At 39.5% G+C, this 18,281-nt stretch overlaps 1 pseudogene; it reads right to left on the reverse strand.

Moving 5' to 3' along the window:
- Positions 1-11,044: 11,044 nt before the first annotated feature.
- LOC149202372 (uncharacterized) overlaps positions 11,045-18,281 on the reverse strand; it is a 66,755-nt pseudogene continuing 59,518 nt past the window's right edge.

Genomic DNA, 18,281 nt, shown 5'->3' on the forward strand with positions numbered 1-18,281 from the left:
TCCTGCAATCGGCCGGCCACCCACTCCCTCCGCACACCCTTCCAGCCCCCTCCCCAAACTCAACCACCCCTTTCCCCTCACCCTTTAACCCCCCTCCCACCCCACAACCCCTATCCCACCCCACCTCCCTACCCCCCACGAGCCCCTCACTCCTACCCGGCCCCCCTACCTCACCCCCCTGGACCCACCCACCTGCCCCCCTACCCGACTCCTCTTTCCCCCCCTCCTCCCTCGCCCCACCTCCCCCTAACCCCCCCCCCCCCCCCCTCACCCTACCCCTCGTTCCCTCCCCCTCACCCCCCCCCCCCCCCCCTCACCCCTCGTTCCCCTCCCCCTCACCCCTCGTTTCCCCCTCCCTCACCCTACCCCTACTCCTCCCCCTCACCCCTCATCCCTCCATACCCCTCACCTCTCACCCCTCACCCTCCCCCCTCGTCCCCCCCACTCTCCCTATCCCTCCCCCTCTCCCCTCGTCTCCCCCCTCCCTCCCCCTCTCCCCTTGTCCCCACCCTCCCCCTCCCTCTCCCCCGCCCCTCTGCCTCCCGCTCCCTCCCTCCCCCACCCCTCCCCGTCCATCGCCTCCTGCTCCCTCCCCCGCCCCTCCGCCTCCCCCTCTACCACCTCCCATTCCCTCCCCCGGCCCTTCGCCTCCCTCCCCCGCCTCTCTCTCCCTCCCTCCCCCTCCCTCCCCCGCCTCCCGACCTCTGTCCCCTCGGATAGCCACTTGGGCGCGTCGGCGGGTCGCCCAGGGTGGTCGTCCGATTTTGGGAATCAGACGGCCACCCCGGGCGGGCCGGCAGGCCGCCGGGGTGGCACAGGGTGGGGCGTGGCCGCCCACCTCGTGCCACCCCGACGCACCCCGGTGGCCGTCTGAGAGGGTGGAGGTCGGGAGGGGGAGGGGCAGGGGAGGGGGAGGGAGGGAGAGGGAGGCGAGGGAGGGAGAGGGGGAGGGGGAGGGGGAGGGAGGGAGTGGGAGGCGAGGGAGGGAGAGGGGGAGGGGAGGCGGAGGGGCGGGGGAGGAAGGGGGAGGTGGAGGGGCAAGTGAGGGAGGGGGGTCGAGGAGGGAGGGGGAGAGGGGAGGGACGGGTGGGGAAGGGAAGGGGAGGGAGGGGGCGGACAAGGGGGAGGGGGAGGGTGAGGGGGAGGGGGGGAGGGGCGGGGAGGATGGGGGGAGGGGGAGGGGCAGGGAGGCGGGGGACGGGGGGAGGGGGATGTGTAGGGACGGGGGGGGGGGGGGGGGGAACGATGGGTGAGGGGGAGGGCCAGGTAGAGGGGGGGAAGGGGAGTGAGGGGGAGGGCTATGGAGAGGGGGGGACGAGGGGTGAGGGGGAGGGCCGGGTAGAGGCGGGGAAAGGGGAGTGAGGGGGAGGGGTAGGGAGGGTAGGGGAGGTGAGGGGGCCGGGTGGAGTGGGGGGAGGGGAAGGGGAGTCGGGTGGGTGGGTTCGGGCCGGGGAGGGAGGATGGGTGAGGGGGATGGCCGGGTAGAGGGGCGAAATGGGAGTCGGGTAGGGGGCAGGTGGGTGGGTTCGGGGGGTGAAGTAGGGGGGCTGAGGTAGGGGGTAGGGGAGGGGGTGGGTTGGTGGGAGAGGTGGGTTAAGGGGGGGGGTTAAGGGTGGCATGGGGTGGCCGTTCGATTGCGAGGAGGGGTGGTTCGGTTGGGGGTGAGGGGGTTAGGGGGAATAGGTGGAAGGGGGTTAAGGGTGGGCTGGGGTGGCTCGGTTGGGGGGGAAGGGGGTAGGCTGTTGGGGGGTTGGGGAGGGAGGAAAGGGGGTGAAGTGGCATGGGGGTTGTGGGCTGGTAGGGGGGGTAGGGGATGGAGGGGGGCGTGGAGGGGAAGTGGTTGGGGGTCTGGTGGCGTGGGGTTAGGGGGGAGGTGTGGAAGGGGGGTAAGGATGCGGTTGGATGGTCGTCCGATTGTGGGGTGGGGTGGCGTGGGTTAGTTGAGGGGGAAGAGGGGTAGGGGGGCGTGCGGGGTAAGGGGTGGGGAAGTCGCCTGCCACTCCGCGGATGGACGGGGTGTTGTCAGTGGGCTTATGCCATTTCTTAGTGTTAATATTTTTTTAATTTCAATTATCTGATTACACAAATTAAAAATTTAGGATATATTTTAGTTGTGGATTTAAGTTAATATGTTTTTGTTGTTTACTAATTTATGTGTTTCTATTTTTCAGGAAAATGGTATCAAAGAAGATTTCTGTGAATATGTCTGGACCAAAGACACTTAAAGGTGCATCTTCAAAAAACATTGGCGAACGAACTCCTCCTGAGCTCATGGCTACAAATCTTTCAAGTGCATCAAATGATAAGAAGATGATTTCAGACTGGAAGAATTCAAAAGAGGTGAAATTCCCATCAAGAATCTGGTATGTGAAAGAAAGAGAAATCCAAAATGTGAACATATATCTATATATTGATATACCGAATGAAAATGGAATTTTTGAGCTGATGGGAAGAGTCATAGATATGTGTTCGGTACCGGACACTGAAGTTGTTTACATACTTACAAAAGCTCCCAAGTCACATGAAAGGATTAAATATCGACTAACATATTCATTGTATGACACGAGAGAGGTATCTACAAAGTTGTGTAAAAAAATCGTAAATGAGATGAAACAAAACATCGTAAGTATTGTTATCTATATTTGTATTTTGTTTTCTTGAAAGTGTCTCGCTATATTTTTTTAATTTTGTTTTTATTGACATATGATATTTTGTTTGGCAGAATTTTGTTGAAAGTTGTTCAATTAGGCTGGGAGGCATTCATTTCATAGAGTATGATATCATGAAAGTTGTTAGCAATTTTTACTCAGTGTCAGAAGAAGATATGGAAAACAAGCAAAATGTAGTAATTGATGATGCTACAAAACTATGTCCAAAGGATAAAAAAAAGGCTTCTAGTGGATAAATCTAGCAAGGGTAAACAAGTTACTTTTGAGGGCAATGAAGTTGAAACTGACAGTGAAGAATATGTTGTTGTTACTGAAGATGACATTGGAACTGAGAAGAGCCGTAAAAGACCAAAAGTAACAATGCCCAAAAATAAATCTGTTGAGAATGTTATGATGAAGAAAAGTAAAGTTGAAGATTTTGAAGTAGTCATTATCAGCAGTCAAGAACCTAGTGAAACTTCAAAAGAAAGCAAAGAAATCATTACACCAGGAGCTGATTTAGAGGATGGCATTATCAAAACAAAACAAAATGCCATTCGACAGAATTTGACAAAGAAAAACTTAATTGATGGTGGTTGTACATTTCAGCTTAATGTCAGACAAACCTATAAGGAAAGTGAAGGACAATGTCAATATCAAGTCAGAAAGCCACACCATCTGCAGTTCACAACTTGAAGACATTGATGAGTTATAATCCATATGCTCATGTGGTTAATTATGTGCTTCTTGTTGATCCAGTTCAAGTTCCCAACAAAGAAGCATTTGATAAGTCAAAATGTTTTGAATACAATTATTATGTGCTTGGGGGGAACCATTCTATAGAAGCTCAAAGACAATTGATGGAGGAATATCCCAATAACCCACATTTTTAAACAATGAAATGTATCATTTATGCTGGTTTATCAAATACAGAAGCAAAGTTAGTGGGCATCATAATTCAGATAATAAATATATGATGTCTATGACTTTCATCCAAAGGGTTAGATTTATTCATAGTGAATTTCAAGAAAAATGTGGTGGGGATAGGATAAATGTTACTGCAGATTTCCGAAGGGAATGTTGTATGGAAATAACCTATCAAATTGAAGAGAAACCCAATTCAAAAGGTGGAAAATGCAACCTTCCTAGTGATATATTCAGAGGTGTTGATAACATTTTCCAATTGGCATTTAGAACTAGAGATGTTTGGAATTTGATTGATGGGAATTTTAGCATGTAGGAAAACATTGGCATTAAAAACCAAAAGGTCAAAAAGTCTAAGCCATTGATATGTGGCGGCAGTAAATTAGGTGTTGACTTGAAGCAGCTTCTAGAAGATATGACTATCACACCTTGGAGAGCAATGCAAGGAGTGAAAGATGAAAAAATTGTCAAAATAATATTATCTCGTACGAAGTCAGGGGAATTATCATTGGAGGAAATGTCCAAGGAATTTCAAAAGTAAGTTTGTTGAATTATTTTTATTTATTTCTAGATTATAATTTTCTTTTAAATAAAACATGTTGTTCTTGGTAGTATTTGTTATACATATCATTATATTGACTTTTTGTTACTTTATCTATGTAGTCACAAAGTTTACATGAAAATTCAAGAACAAATGGTTAGATTTTTGAATGAAGATAGTTGGGATGATGTTGTATGCAACTATCTAGATTCAAGTTCTACATCAACATTAAAATCTTTTTATCTTGCATGTAAAAAGGTATCTTGATTTACAAATTCATTTTTATTCATCTGTGTACTATTTTTAATTTATAACTTACACATATATTTGTTTATTTTATAAAAGATGAAGAAGGATGATAATGGAGCGCCAACTAGCTTCAGAACCTTTATTGAAAAAATAAAGTCCGAAAAACTGAGGAAGCAACGTGTTAAGAATGTTGAACTTGATCCAACTCTTACTCATTTCATTTCGAATGGGCTAGACACTGTTCAATATCAAGTAATACAAGGAGACTGTGAAGACATTTCTAAACTCATACCTAAAAGGGAGCATGCCCTAGTTATTGCAGATATTCCCCATGGTTTCAATATTCCAAATATTGACTATGATAATGACCCTTATACTTATCAAGCTCTTAGTAAAGTGGTTGCGGGATTTGTAGAAGTCACGTCATCACCATGATGGAGATTTGTGACATTTCATTCAGACACACAATTGGCAATGATATTGTCAAGTTTCAAAGGGAAAACAAATTCAAGGATGCATCTTACATGGTAAGATGTTTAAAATGTATATTTGATTAATGTTGAAAAATTCATTTATGTATAAGTTGATTGAACTTTTACTATTTCATGTTACAGGCAAAAGTCAAATCTTCTTAACCGTGACGATCAAGTATTTATAAATGATTGTGAGTTCATTCATATTGATAGTTGGGCAAAAGATGATAGCTATATGTCTATGATTTTTAATCAGGTGGACGGAAAGAGTCATAGCCAAATACTGAGTTATGATGCTGTTGTGAGAAAACTAACATATGAAGACAAAGAATCAAAAGGAGAGATAGTTAACATTTATCAAAAACCACAATTATTGATTAACTATCTTATAGACATATGTTCAAATGAAGGAAATTGGGTTCTGGATTTATTTTCTAGCTCAGGTAAGTTTTATTATATAGAATTGAATTTCAATATGTTATTTTTTTAATTAATATGTCATTGTACTAATTTACTTCATTATTTCTTTTGTGCTTGATAATTAGGTACAACACTAGCATGCTGCCTTCAAAAAATAAGAAATTGCATTGCAATTGAAAAAGATCCATTACATTGCAATTTCATTTAGCAAAGAATTAATGCTCTTCAATTTCTTCCAAATGCAATGTAAGAAATTGGGTTGAAGAAAGGGGACTTTAGTGAATCACGTGTGGCAAAAAAGGCAAAGGAACCTCAACCACCATTACATGGGATGTTTGGAAAGACATACATTGGGAGATTGGCAGACATGAAAGATCCATTAGAAGACGAAAATGAGCAAAAGGAAGCATAAAATATTGAGGAAGAAAACAATGATGAAACTCTAGAGGATGAAGAGTTTGGATTACGTGACATTGTTGATTAAATTTAAGTTATGCTTGGAAATCAAGCTCATTTTTTGTAACTATTAAGTAGTTATACTTGCAATGTTTTGACTTTGACATTTTATGAGAACAATATACACTCAATTAAGGTTGTTATGCGTTCAATATTTGTAATATGCGATTTTCGCATTAATTTTTAAGTTAACCATTATTTTTTGAAAAAAAAGTGATTATTATTATTTTTTTGACATGAAATTCATAAAAAAACTATTATTTAATTATTTTTAGTTAAAATTTTCGTATAAAAATTGTGATTTTCGCATGTCAATTGTAGCAAAAAATTATCAAAACGTGTAGTTTTTTAAGTATATTTATGTTAAAAATGGCTATTTTATGTCAATTGTTACAAAATATTGTTTTTTAGAAACCATTATTTCTTGTGGATTGAAAAATCAATTAACAATGTATAAATATGTAGAATATTGAAAATTCAAAATATCAACCTTCTTCTTTAAATATGCGAAACAATAAAAACCTCACTACAAAAAAAATAAAATTAAAATAAAAACAAGAAAATATGAAGAAAAAGGCCACTTCAAAAATTATTAAGTTTACAAAATAATTATTTACATTTCATACATTAGAAAATTGAAAAAGTTAAAAAAAAACTTTTAAAAAAAGGGCCTGGTGCAGAATTACCACGTTTTAAAATTAGCATAAAAAACACTACCATTATAAAATGCAATGTACATAAAAAAATTTATAGTGCCAAAAACTAAGCTTTAAAAAACAAGTGTGTTCTGCATAACCCCTTTTCGAAATCGGGTCACTTTTTTGCTATCTCTACAAAACGGGTAACAGTATGGGTTCCCATTTCAAAGTTTACATTGTTACATGCCATCTCATGATATTTAAGTTTTGATCAAACCTAGAGTAGGTGCAAGACCATTTACCAACCAAAGACAAAACATTAAGTGAATTAAAATAAAATAATTGTAACTATACCAATCGCTCTTTACATGTCCAACAAGAGGAGTTGCAAAGCAGCTAGTCCCTTCTAACAGAACAAAATAGGAACAATTAATAAGTATCATTCAAAAATGACACACAGGATGTCATTCTACATATGAGATTTAATTTCCGGACTGCAAGGCTGATATTTGTGTTTGGTGCATTACATTATATGATAGTGTCTAAATAATAGTTAGGCATTTAGGCAAAACAAGAACAAGACATGCCATTTCTCTTATAAACAAGTTGAATTCTGTAAGGTTGTAGAGAAATTCTTATCTTAGTTTTATTCAAAAGAGCTTGAGATGTTGTCTTATGGGTCCTTTAATTATTTATATATCTGAATGGAGTAAGAAAAAGTTGGCATGCAAAATAAACTTCTGGATTTTTGTCAAAAACTAATATGTCCATTATCCATCATACAAGCCCTTTGATTGTTATCACAAAATATGTTTTCATATGTTTTCAAGAGGGAAACACCTATTTAATCATCTTCGAACAACATGCCAAATTTCTACTCCATTTGGCCCACCAATTCCAATCTATACTTTTAGTGATTGTTGGGTAGTTCAATTCATGATATTATGATTTTGTAACTCACACATGTACATGAATTTTCCATTGGTCATATCCTGAAGGAGAGGTGGGTGCATTAAAAGCTACTTGCAACTCATACAACCTCATCCATGTCGGTGTCTGCAACTACCATGTCAAAAAAAATCCTCATACAACCTCATCCATGTCGGTGTCTGCAACTACCATGTCAAAAAAAATCCCGTATGATACAAATTATAGATATGAATATTTTCAATAGGAAAATAAATGTGGCTATAAATGGTCCATGATCCAGGTATACACTAATCATGAAATTGGTTATCACGATCCTAGTATAGGTTATCACGTGGTCATAAATGCCTTAAAAAACATGGCAGTATATAATGCACACTCGAGACATCGTTGCATGCATTGCATAGTTGGCGTTTAATTTATATCTGCACGTCTAAAAAAAATTTAAAATTTTAACAAAAAGTAAGATAAATAACAAATTAAATTAAATTAAAATAAAAATAAAAGGAAAATACTTCTCACTCAAACCTTGCATGCGTTTCATGTGTCAGAGCGATTGGAAGAAGCCATCGATCTTTCATAGCTGGACCCCTAGTGCCATGATTCCCTCTCATCCCCGACCTCCTTATTTGACAATATTTACTGAAATTGGCACATCAGTAAGCAGTAATAGGGGATTTGGGCTAAACCCAACTTGGATTTGAATGCAGGCCCCAACTTTGATTTGAATTCAAGCCCAGAGCTCATGGACACATATGCTCTAGAGGAGAATCAAAATAATATATACAATGAATACAAACACAAGTGTGATAGTTATCGGTACTACTGCATTGCGTGCTGCAATGGCGAGTATATATAACAACTCCTGGGCATTTTGCTTCAAGTTTTGTCTTGGCACCATCAATGAATTGGAATCCTATCAATCCAAGATTTGGAGGTGCACTTCTCTCTGTAGATGGGTCATTTATTAGTGCTAACCCATTGCAACCCTACAATGAGATGAACGTGAAGAAACATAAACAATTGTCAAAGAATAATTTAAGAAGAATAGTTCACGTGAATTTACCTGAACAAAGAAGTCGTGGAAGTGAAGCACGAGAAGTCTGGGAGCAAGCCCTCCATCGCCCTTTACATGATCTTCTATTGTGGGCCTAATAATATCCTCTGCTCTGGGAAAAGTCTTGCAATAGAAGCCAACTTTGGTTCCATGGGCTTCCACTGTCACCCACGTGGAGAGTATGGTTGCCACAAAAATCAGGAAAACAAGAAAACATATTTGTATCCGAACCATTCTAATTGTGACTATTTTTATTGATTGATAAACGCTAGGAAATAGAAGATTGAATTTGAAAGCGCATAGACTCTACAAAGCAAAGAAACCAAGTACACACCTTAGTTAAGGAAAATTGTGGATAAAATTTACGAACACATATGCATGAGGTGAGGTAAGAAGAAAAGTGAAGGCATGCAATTTGGAATGGTAGTGAATGGAATGTTTACAAGTTTATGTAATTGGTAATTTTGCTGCTTTTGGAATATTTTTTCTCCTAACCCCCACATGTGAGAGTCTTACGTCATCAGTAGAACCATCTAACTCTACCAAGAAGGAATGTGAAAGAGCTTGGGATATGTACAAAGTTGATCCAGGCCAAGAGCTCAAGAATTTAGATGCTAGATATGAGAGGATGACTTTGAGGCAGGCAACTCTTTTTGGGAATCATTTTTCTTTGGAGGAGCACAAAGTTTTTCGGCCATTTGAGGCAACATAATATTTTAAGAGAAAGGAACCTGAAGAAGGTTAGAATACATACATAACTGGACTGAAGAAACAACCACAATGGAGATAAAAAGTTGTTTTTTTTTGTGTAAGAGTCTTCTCATCCATTATGTGTGCCTTGGCCTGGTATTTTAAATGATCACTTTTCTTTCCCTTTGACATTTATGATGACTTCCTCATTCTTGCAGAATACTAGTTAGAACTTAGAATTAGTTATGCATGCTTTGATTTAGAGGATGGGCTACTAATTTTTTTATATTTATTATGGAAAGTTGGAAACATTGCAAGTAATGCCTTTTTTTCCTTCCTTTTCAGGAAGAGTCCAGTGGCCTTTATTCCCTTTGGCAGCGTTGTACAGTTAATCAGTCTGCAACAAAAGAAATGTTACAACTTGTGGCACTAATAAAATCTCAACATTTGGATATAACCCTATGGAAAGTTTGTCTTCTAGGGCTTACTCCATCTTAGGCATGCGAGGAAGACTGAGCATTATTCTCAGGTATTTTTGCAATAAATTTTTCTAGTTACATTCACATCATCCCTATATGGAAGCATGACAATCCTTTATATAAATACCAATGATTAGTTTTAATATAAATCTTTGCTTCCACAGTAGTGATTTGGTTCTATTCATTAATGTGTTTTATATTTATGTTTGAGGAGGTATGGTATCATGAAATTTAGATTGTAAAGTACAAAAAAAATAATAGTAAGATTCTAAGGTATTAAAAAAATAATAGTAAGCTTACCTGTATATGAAGAGATCATTGAGGAGGATGGAGGATGTAGGCCGAGTTGAGGAGGAGGCTTCAGATAGAGCTGAGGATGCAAACCAACCTAAGAAATAAAAATAAAAAGCTACTACACAATGGTGCTAGAGGAATTAGAATGGAGGAATTCGTTGGAGGAAATAGAATGAAAATTTTGTTGTTCCACAGAGTGAATGGAGCAGAGGAATTATGTCTCTGCACATAGCATATAAAAGGAGTAGAATAATTATGTCTTTTCACATAGCATAGAAAATAAACAACATAAGGAGAACATGGCAAGAAACGACATAAGGAGAACATGGAAAGATAAGGAGAACGTTCTGCCAAGAAATTGAGAAGCCACATGTAATCATGCTATGGATGTGTAATCTAGATGACATTCCGTATGCCTATCTTTAGAGGTGCAGTCTAGGAGACATTCTATAAATATATGACTAATTTACTTTTTAGCGCAAATCGTTAATGCAAACAATTGATGTTATCCAATTAATGATAGACTAATTCATGGCATTACTTGAGTATGAAACAATTGCTTGACAATACCTTTTTTAACCAAAGAGTTTGATCTAATATGTGCCTCTCACCTCGAGAAGAGGCCAAATAAGAAGGCGAAATTATTCATTGGCTGATAGGATGTAGTGTCAATCTCTCATAGGATGGAAAAAAGGCACTTGTATTAAACCTTAAGGTTTATGTCTTTTTATGTCATGAGTACTAATATGAAGGACACATTTTGAGGTATTTCGATTACTATAGTCCCTCTTGCCTTATGGTAGGGACTAATAAGGGAAACATAAAGGTGAAAATATGTCCAATAAAGGAAACATAAAGGCCTTTCGTTGTGGAGGCTAAATGATTACCATGCCATGAAAATGAACACAAATGTATTTAGTTTTGTGTTGTGCAGTTATAAACTATTTCATGGGAACAATGGTCAAGAAGAACTATTCTGCAATGTAGATATAATATATCAACTGCTCGTATTCTTACACTACATAATGTAAATTTGATGCTTTAATTTTGTATGCATATTAATGAGATATAGACACAAATAAGATGGCATGACCTTAGATACTCCTAAAAAATACATAGGTATAAATTACATGTAATTTGAAGAAGATCCACAATAAGATAATTGTACTCCCTTTGGCAGGAAAATCAAGGGATCACTAAGGGATCACTTATTTAGAGGAACTCTATCAGATATTGTAGGCTCTACACTCAAGATGCATCTTGGTTCACATGATGCAGAAAGGTCTTACTTGCTTCATATGGAGACCAACAAATGGTTGTTGTAGGTGCATGAAGCAATATTCTAGGCTTCAACCCTCTCATCAGAGATGCAAGTCTCTCTTTTCTTACTATTATCCCCACAACATCACTTATTGAGCTACTATTAAATCTATCTGTGCCACAAACTCCCTACAAAATATCAGACAAATGTGCAGGAACTTCAGAATTGATGATGATAAAACCTAGATCTTATTATACTATACTACTTTTTAGTGCAATGACTAATTCCATGTATCCTTAATAACAAACTAAAAACAATTCACAAACTATACACATTTTAAATGGCCAACTATCAATAGACCATCTCATTTAAAAAGTACTTTTGCTTTTATTTGCAAGATGGATTGCTATAAGATAAGGCTAATGTAAAACAAAAAAATTCTAAGATAGAAATAGGATAAGTGATCATGGTTTGTAGATTAGGACAAGATGAATCTATCAGATTACTAACCTTAATGCCAATAAAAAAATTCTCTAACTAATAACAAGATGAGAAAAATGAGCTAAGATGATATACTAAGAAGATCATATTTGGAACAATGGGAAAAACATAAGTGATATTTGCATTAAATGTGCCCATTTTAAAGATATTTTTTTCCCGAGTTTAATTTTGATTCAGGGAAGCTCAAGACTGAAATGTAATTCTATACTTACTAGGAATTCATGTTATCGCCATGGCTTGAAAAGGTTTGCATATTTCATCCTTAAAAATAAAAACCTCAATCCCAGAGAAGGCATGAAGCAATTTCTAATAAACATAAAAGTTTAAGAAAGTCTTCATTAAAGAACATATAACAATTCTACTAGTTTTGGCCATGATATCATAACAATAACTCTTTCATATCTTAAAGATTGTTTCTGATAAATAGGTTTTTAAACTTGATTGAAAATTTAGTTTATTAAAACAGATTCCTATTAATATTTCTTCTATTGAACACTAAGAAAACTTAATAAAAACAAGTGTAAAATAAACTTATGCTAATTCATTTTATTATTGTATAATTTTCATGATGTTGGTTAATAAATGGTTCATGATCTTACCCACCTATAAACATGACACATCCCTTTTTGGGTTGTATAGTGCATGTTTCTTTATCTATCTGAAATTATGTTTCTCTCTATGTAGTGTGGTGAAGTAAAATTATGAGTGCGGACACAAATAATTCCTCTAGCCCGATAATGGGTCTAGCCACAACCGATACATTCTATGGAATATTTCCTTAGGTTAGAACCAATTAAGAGGGCCTACCTCTTAGTACGCTTATCCCGTTTGGTGATGACCTTGCTTGCTCGCTTCAGCTCTCTCCCGTTTCCTTCTTCGAACACCTGAAATAAGTAAACAACAGTAAACAACAACAAACAACAACAAACAACAACAAACAACAAACAACAACCATGATAATAGACAAATTGTAATTCAACCTACTTAACAAGTCAAGAAACATTAATCCATAAACATGTGAGATAACACATTATGTAGGAAATCAATCAATAATTGCATATATATTGAATCAAGAAGAGATTACAACCATTGTCTTGATGTTGCCGTTCTCCTCTGACAAAACCAGGTTCCCACACACTTCCGTTAGCATTCCATGATGGCCTCAACAATGATAGTTTTAAGGCTCTTCCCTTTAGGCTTCACACTAAACCAAATTCACACTTCTCCCTCACACAACTAGAGAGCTACAACTATGAATAACTTGTTGTTTACTCCAAACTTAATTAGCACTAGCACACCAACATTAACACTTCAACACTAGCTTGTGCTTGGGAAAAATGGAGGTTTATATAGCATGAATGGATGGGATATGGTTCCTCTTCTCATGGGAGAAGGTCTTATCTCTTGAGGTAGTTCCATCCTTATAGGGGAAAGGAGCCCAAACTGACATCCTTGACTCCATTCGGCCCAACCATTTACTAGACTTCCGTTACAAAGCTTCTAGAGCTGGAAGCTTCAGCTTGTTATTTAAAAAACTTTCAAAAAGAGGGTCGGCTCGACTAAAACAAAGATTAGTAGCTCTGGTCGGCACTAGGGATAGTGTTAATCCCTGAATATCGGTGCAAGGAGGACAAGGGTCATTAGTGCTGGTCTTGTAAATTGGGAAAAATAGAAGATTTGTGGGAAATGGTGCAAAAGGGAATTGTTCTGCTCATGAAGAGGGACACAATGGGAGTTTCTTCATAAAGGGAAAGAATGTAGAGTTCATTGTAGAGGTCCTCCAGGATCAAGGAACGGGGAGTACAGGGACGGTGACAAAATGCTGTGTAACATATGCCCCCTAAAGCGTGAAGGCCGAACTAGAGTGAGGGATGAAATGCTTTATGAATTAGTGCAGGGAACCAGAGTCTGTCATCAAAAAACCTGCAAGGACGTACAAATACATATACATAACTGAAAACTATGTCAAATGATACATGAATTGTGGCATGGATGCAACCATCCAGAGAATGATCATGTAAATGGATCCTAGTATGGGTGCAACCAACCGATAAAGAGGATCATATTGAAACCAAGGTATGGTTGCAACCATCTAATAATGATAAGGATTACATATGATAACTCATGGTATGGTAGAAAACCATCCATCTGAAAGAGACATGTATATCAACATAATCATGTCACACCGCTTTGCAACCTGGACTTTTGTAATCTAAGCCCAGGGTCTTGTGCTCCAACACGACCCAATCAAAGTACAAATTCTAACATGTGAATAGATGTGTTGACATCGAACATGCTAGAAAATTGCTTGGTTACCAGTCAATGATGTAAACTATTAACAAGCACAACAGAAACCAACAATAATGACAATGGTTCTCAAGGCACCATCATCACAATTCATGGAATATGAATAGAGGAACTGTAGTCGAACACCCATGAAATCACCTGATCGAGAGCCAATGATGTGAACTTGTCATCAAGTGTGAAGAAATTGCCATTAGGGCATGCAAGCTCTAAGGTACTGGAAAGGAGTCTCTCGGTCAACTTCCTAGATAATGAGCTGAAGTCGACAGGAAGTGACCGTGTCGAAGGAGGGCCATAATGTATCCCACATCATCGACACGAGACAAAGGGATGCAAAATGATTTTGGATGATACAAAGAATTAGGGGTAAGTGTAACTACAGAAGGACAACTCTTGAACATATCAGCGACATGACTAAAAGTTTGGTAGCTTTTGGATCTATATGATCAGTGGTCATGATGACGTGGCATAGATCAAATGGAAGGAAAAAATAAATGGCCCAACCCAGGGAGGTTAATGATACAAGGAGGATATCCCATCTTGACACGAAGCAAAAAGTGTCATGTTCAAGAGTGAGATGCTAACACAACTGATTAGATTTCCAAATTCCCCCCCACCATTTCTGGTAGGTACCCCAATTACTTTTTAATCACAAGCTTGAAGGGGATAACATATTCTTGCACTGTAAGTTCATCCTTCGGACGAATCCGACCTAGTAGGTTTAATGAGCCCTAGGAAGGAGAAGCTCGTGTTCGTCATGGTGACGAATCCGATGTCGTTTAATATTTTAATGAGTCTGACAAAGGTGTGACTTAGTATCTTTTTCATGTTTAGAGAATTTGAAAAAGACACGGAAAAGAAAAATCCACATGGTCATTTTTCATACATTTGTGTCTCTTGAGCCTGAAAAGGTAGAAAATGATACTTTAGAGAACCACTTGACCATTTCAGTCAAGGAGTACCTTTTTCTTAAATAGTGCATCCCAACCCGAAAAAAGGGTAAACCTATACTGGGTGCATGATTTTTCACATCCATTAACGAGTTCGAAACGACAAGGGCTCGACTATCTTTTCGTTTTCAAAGGGTTGAAAAAGAGCTTGAAAGCAGACCCCCCTTTTATTCTCTTTTATGAGTCAAAATGGAAAACTACTCGGAAATCTTTTCATATGAGTTTTACGAGTCGAAAAAAGAGTTGAAACGTGACTCAACATCATCATCGAACATCCATCACCTATTGCTGTGCAAAAGGGTAAAGTGAATTATCCAATTATTGAGGCAAAATAGGTCAAAACATTTACAACCTAATATTTCATGAAAAACTAAATAAAATGGAGGAAAAGTAAATATTTTTTACCATTTACCATTTTACCTTGCTGTGAACAACTTTTCACCCACTTTTGCCCTAATTGTTTCGGAGCAAATTGCGGGAGATCCGGGAGGTCATTTGTCGAGCCGCCAGTTGCAGGTAAGAGCCAAATCCCTAAGCTCCATTTTTGTACCATTTATTCCTATTTTCATCTATTTTTTGGATTTTTGAGGGAGGTTTTGTCAAAAAAATTTCACCCTTAGTCGGTGCGAGTTCCGGGCACAGAATCGCACCGGCTGAGGGTGATTAAAACGTCCTATCGCACTGTCGGTGCAATTGTTTTTAAAACAGGCATGACGACGCCGTGAATAAGGAAAAATTCAGTTTCCCTTGAAAATCACTGTTGGAATCCAAATTTTACTGGCCAAAAATGATTATTGACTTGAATATATGGTTTTTGTAGGAAAGAATCGTCGAAAATGGTAGACTGGAAAGAACGTGAGCACGAAGATGTGGACACCCAGGGACTGAATGATCCAAACTGCCTGAACACTTTGAGGAACTGTGGGCTCCTCAAGTTCTTTCTCACACCAGGGATGCAGGCCCAGCCTGAGCTGCTTCGATACCTGATTAGTCTTTGGTACATAAATTGAGAAATATTCATCATTGGTGACCAGGAGTTGGAGTTAGAAACTTTAGACATATATTTCATCATAGTGCTGTCCTGGAGAGGGGAACCGGTCAACCTATATGGGTCACGACTGATTGGGGCAAGCATATCCATGCTTCTTGCTGAAAATTGCCCTGAAGCCCTCAAATCCAAGAGCGACAAGATTGAGATTTCCATCGTGCGACATCTAACACTGAGAGTGCTACTGTTGACCATCAACAAAGTGGCGGGATCCCAGGTAGTACATGAGACTAACAAGTTGAAATTTCTATATGCCATTGACTGTACAACACCGACGATATTCAATTGGGTGGAAGCCATGAAGATCAACATAAAATGTCAGCTGAAAAAAGCTAAGGCGGGGAATCTAAAGCAATTTTGCTTTGGATCTGTACTAGTGACCTTTTTCTTGGAACGGGTGCCACTGTTCCAGTACCAGTTGACTGAGGTAGATCCTCCAATGCCACGCGACCCACGGATGGCCCATTGGAGTCATTTGATGCCTAGGATCACTGGGGGCCAACATATGTCTTATAGTCCCGCCTTCTTTTCATGGCTACGACAACAACTGATCATTGTGGATGATTGGCCATACAGTGGCACCGACTTTAGTGGAGATATGGACATGCCGCTGCCAGATGGAGAGGATTTCAACGACGAAGGTAAAATATCAATTTTTTAATTTTGTGATTTTTTAGTTGTTTTTGGTATATATGTGTTTATAACATTTCGTTTTGCTAATGCAGATGTTGGACCAAAGCACCTGCTGGGATGTCCCCAATAGCCAGGCACGTCGCACACCAGTTTGATGTCGCTCCTTATTAGGAGGGGAGTGAAAACGAGGAGGAGATCGTGAGGAACCTTAAGGGGTTGACTCATGGTATTCCAGAGTATGATCGGGTGGGAGACATTCCTAGCCAGTACCAGAGACACACAGTGGGAGTATCAGATCAGATCTGCCGATTGCTGACTCGTGTTGCATGATCCCTTTCATGCTACCATGATCACCATGATGATTAGCTCCTAAATCAAACATTTTACATTTTTGAGGCCTGCGTGCCACAGATGTATGAGGCTTGCGAGCCACCGATGTTATTTTGAACACACATATTATTTTTTGGGGTTTTGATGTATCAAACATTATCACCATATATATATACGCTGTATTTTCTTGCTCACTATGGTATAAATGATTTGTTTTGGCTTTTCACATGTTTTGTAAATGTCTATCCAACACATAATTAGCTAATGCATCTATCAATGTATTCATACGTCTAGGAATATGATGATATGTAATGTAATCAAAATGCATTTCCAGTAGACGAATACGAAGATACATTCTCAATATCTGAGGGTTTCTAACGGAATATTTCCCGTTGAGTTGAAGGACAACAAGTTGTGAATCCAGGTTGACAACCAACTCCCGAATGTCAAGAGCAATGGCTTCTGACAACAGTTCGATGACTGTGCTGTATTCAACAATGTTATTAGTTGTGCGACCTAAACAAATACCTTGAAGATCAATCAACTCACTGTGAGGGTCATAAATAGCCCATGCCGCGGAGGATAGTTTCCAAGTACTACGGAAAGTACCATCAGCGAAACCGATGTGAGGAGTCACAGACATCTGCAAAGCAGGGAAAACATAGTAAATAGGAAAGATGTTTGAAAAATAACACACCAAACCACACTGCACAAAAATGAATGACACACTAATGTACACAAGTAACCATGCAAGATGACCTAAGCATAGTAATTTTTGAGAGAGCCCATTCTCGGACTCGGGTAATCGATCAACAAAGATGAACATCGGAGTTTTACCGTTGACATGATGAGTAAGCATTGACTCAGCCAAATAATAAAGTAGAACTCATATAAGGCTTTGCCCCCATGCCCCCTGGGCGAGGGAGGGTTACGAGTCAGATGACAACCCCATTGCAATAATGGGCAATCGGTAAAAACTCGAGGAGGGAGAAAAAAACCTGAATCTATGAAGAGATAAAGGTTCCCTCAATGGAAATATCTTGACCACGTTATAAACTGACACGTCAATAGGCAGTGGAGAAGAGAGCTTCTAAAAACACATAGACATGGCTGCTGGGCTGGGCAAGAATGAATAAAGATGATGCGTATCGTTCCAAGGTGGTTCCTCGAGAGACATTACTTCCATGATACTTTCGTCAAGAAGAAAAGTCTTGGCTAAAGGATCAGAAGATTCCGAAGTGCCAAGCTATGGGGATTGAGAATACGTATTGAGAGAAGTCCTCAAAACAAGAGAATAAGAGGATACGAAACTTGAGGCAGAAACAATCTCCACATAATTGATTTCGGCAGGACTAAGTGGCATAACCTCACCCCAGGTATCAACAAGATCCGGTGAAAGTATGACCTAAGGGTCAAATTTGACCGAGATCATGTTGACAGAGGAAACATGAGAAGGTG

This window comes from Pinus tabuliformis, chromosome 2_1 (assembly GCF_031772625.1).
Source record: "Pinus tabuliformis cultivar Carrire ecotype Pingquan chromosome 2_1, CPIR1, whole genome shotgun sequence".
NCBI lineage: Eukaryota > Viridiplantae > Streptophyta > Pinopsida > Pinales > Pinaceae > Pinus > Pinus tabuliformis.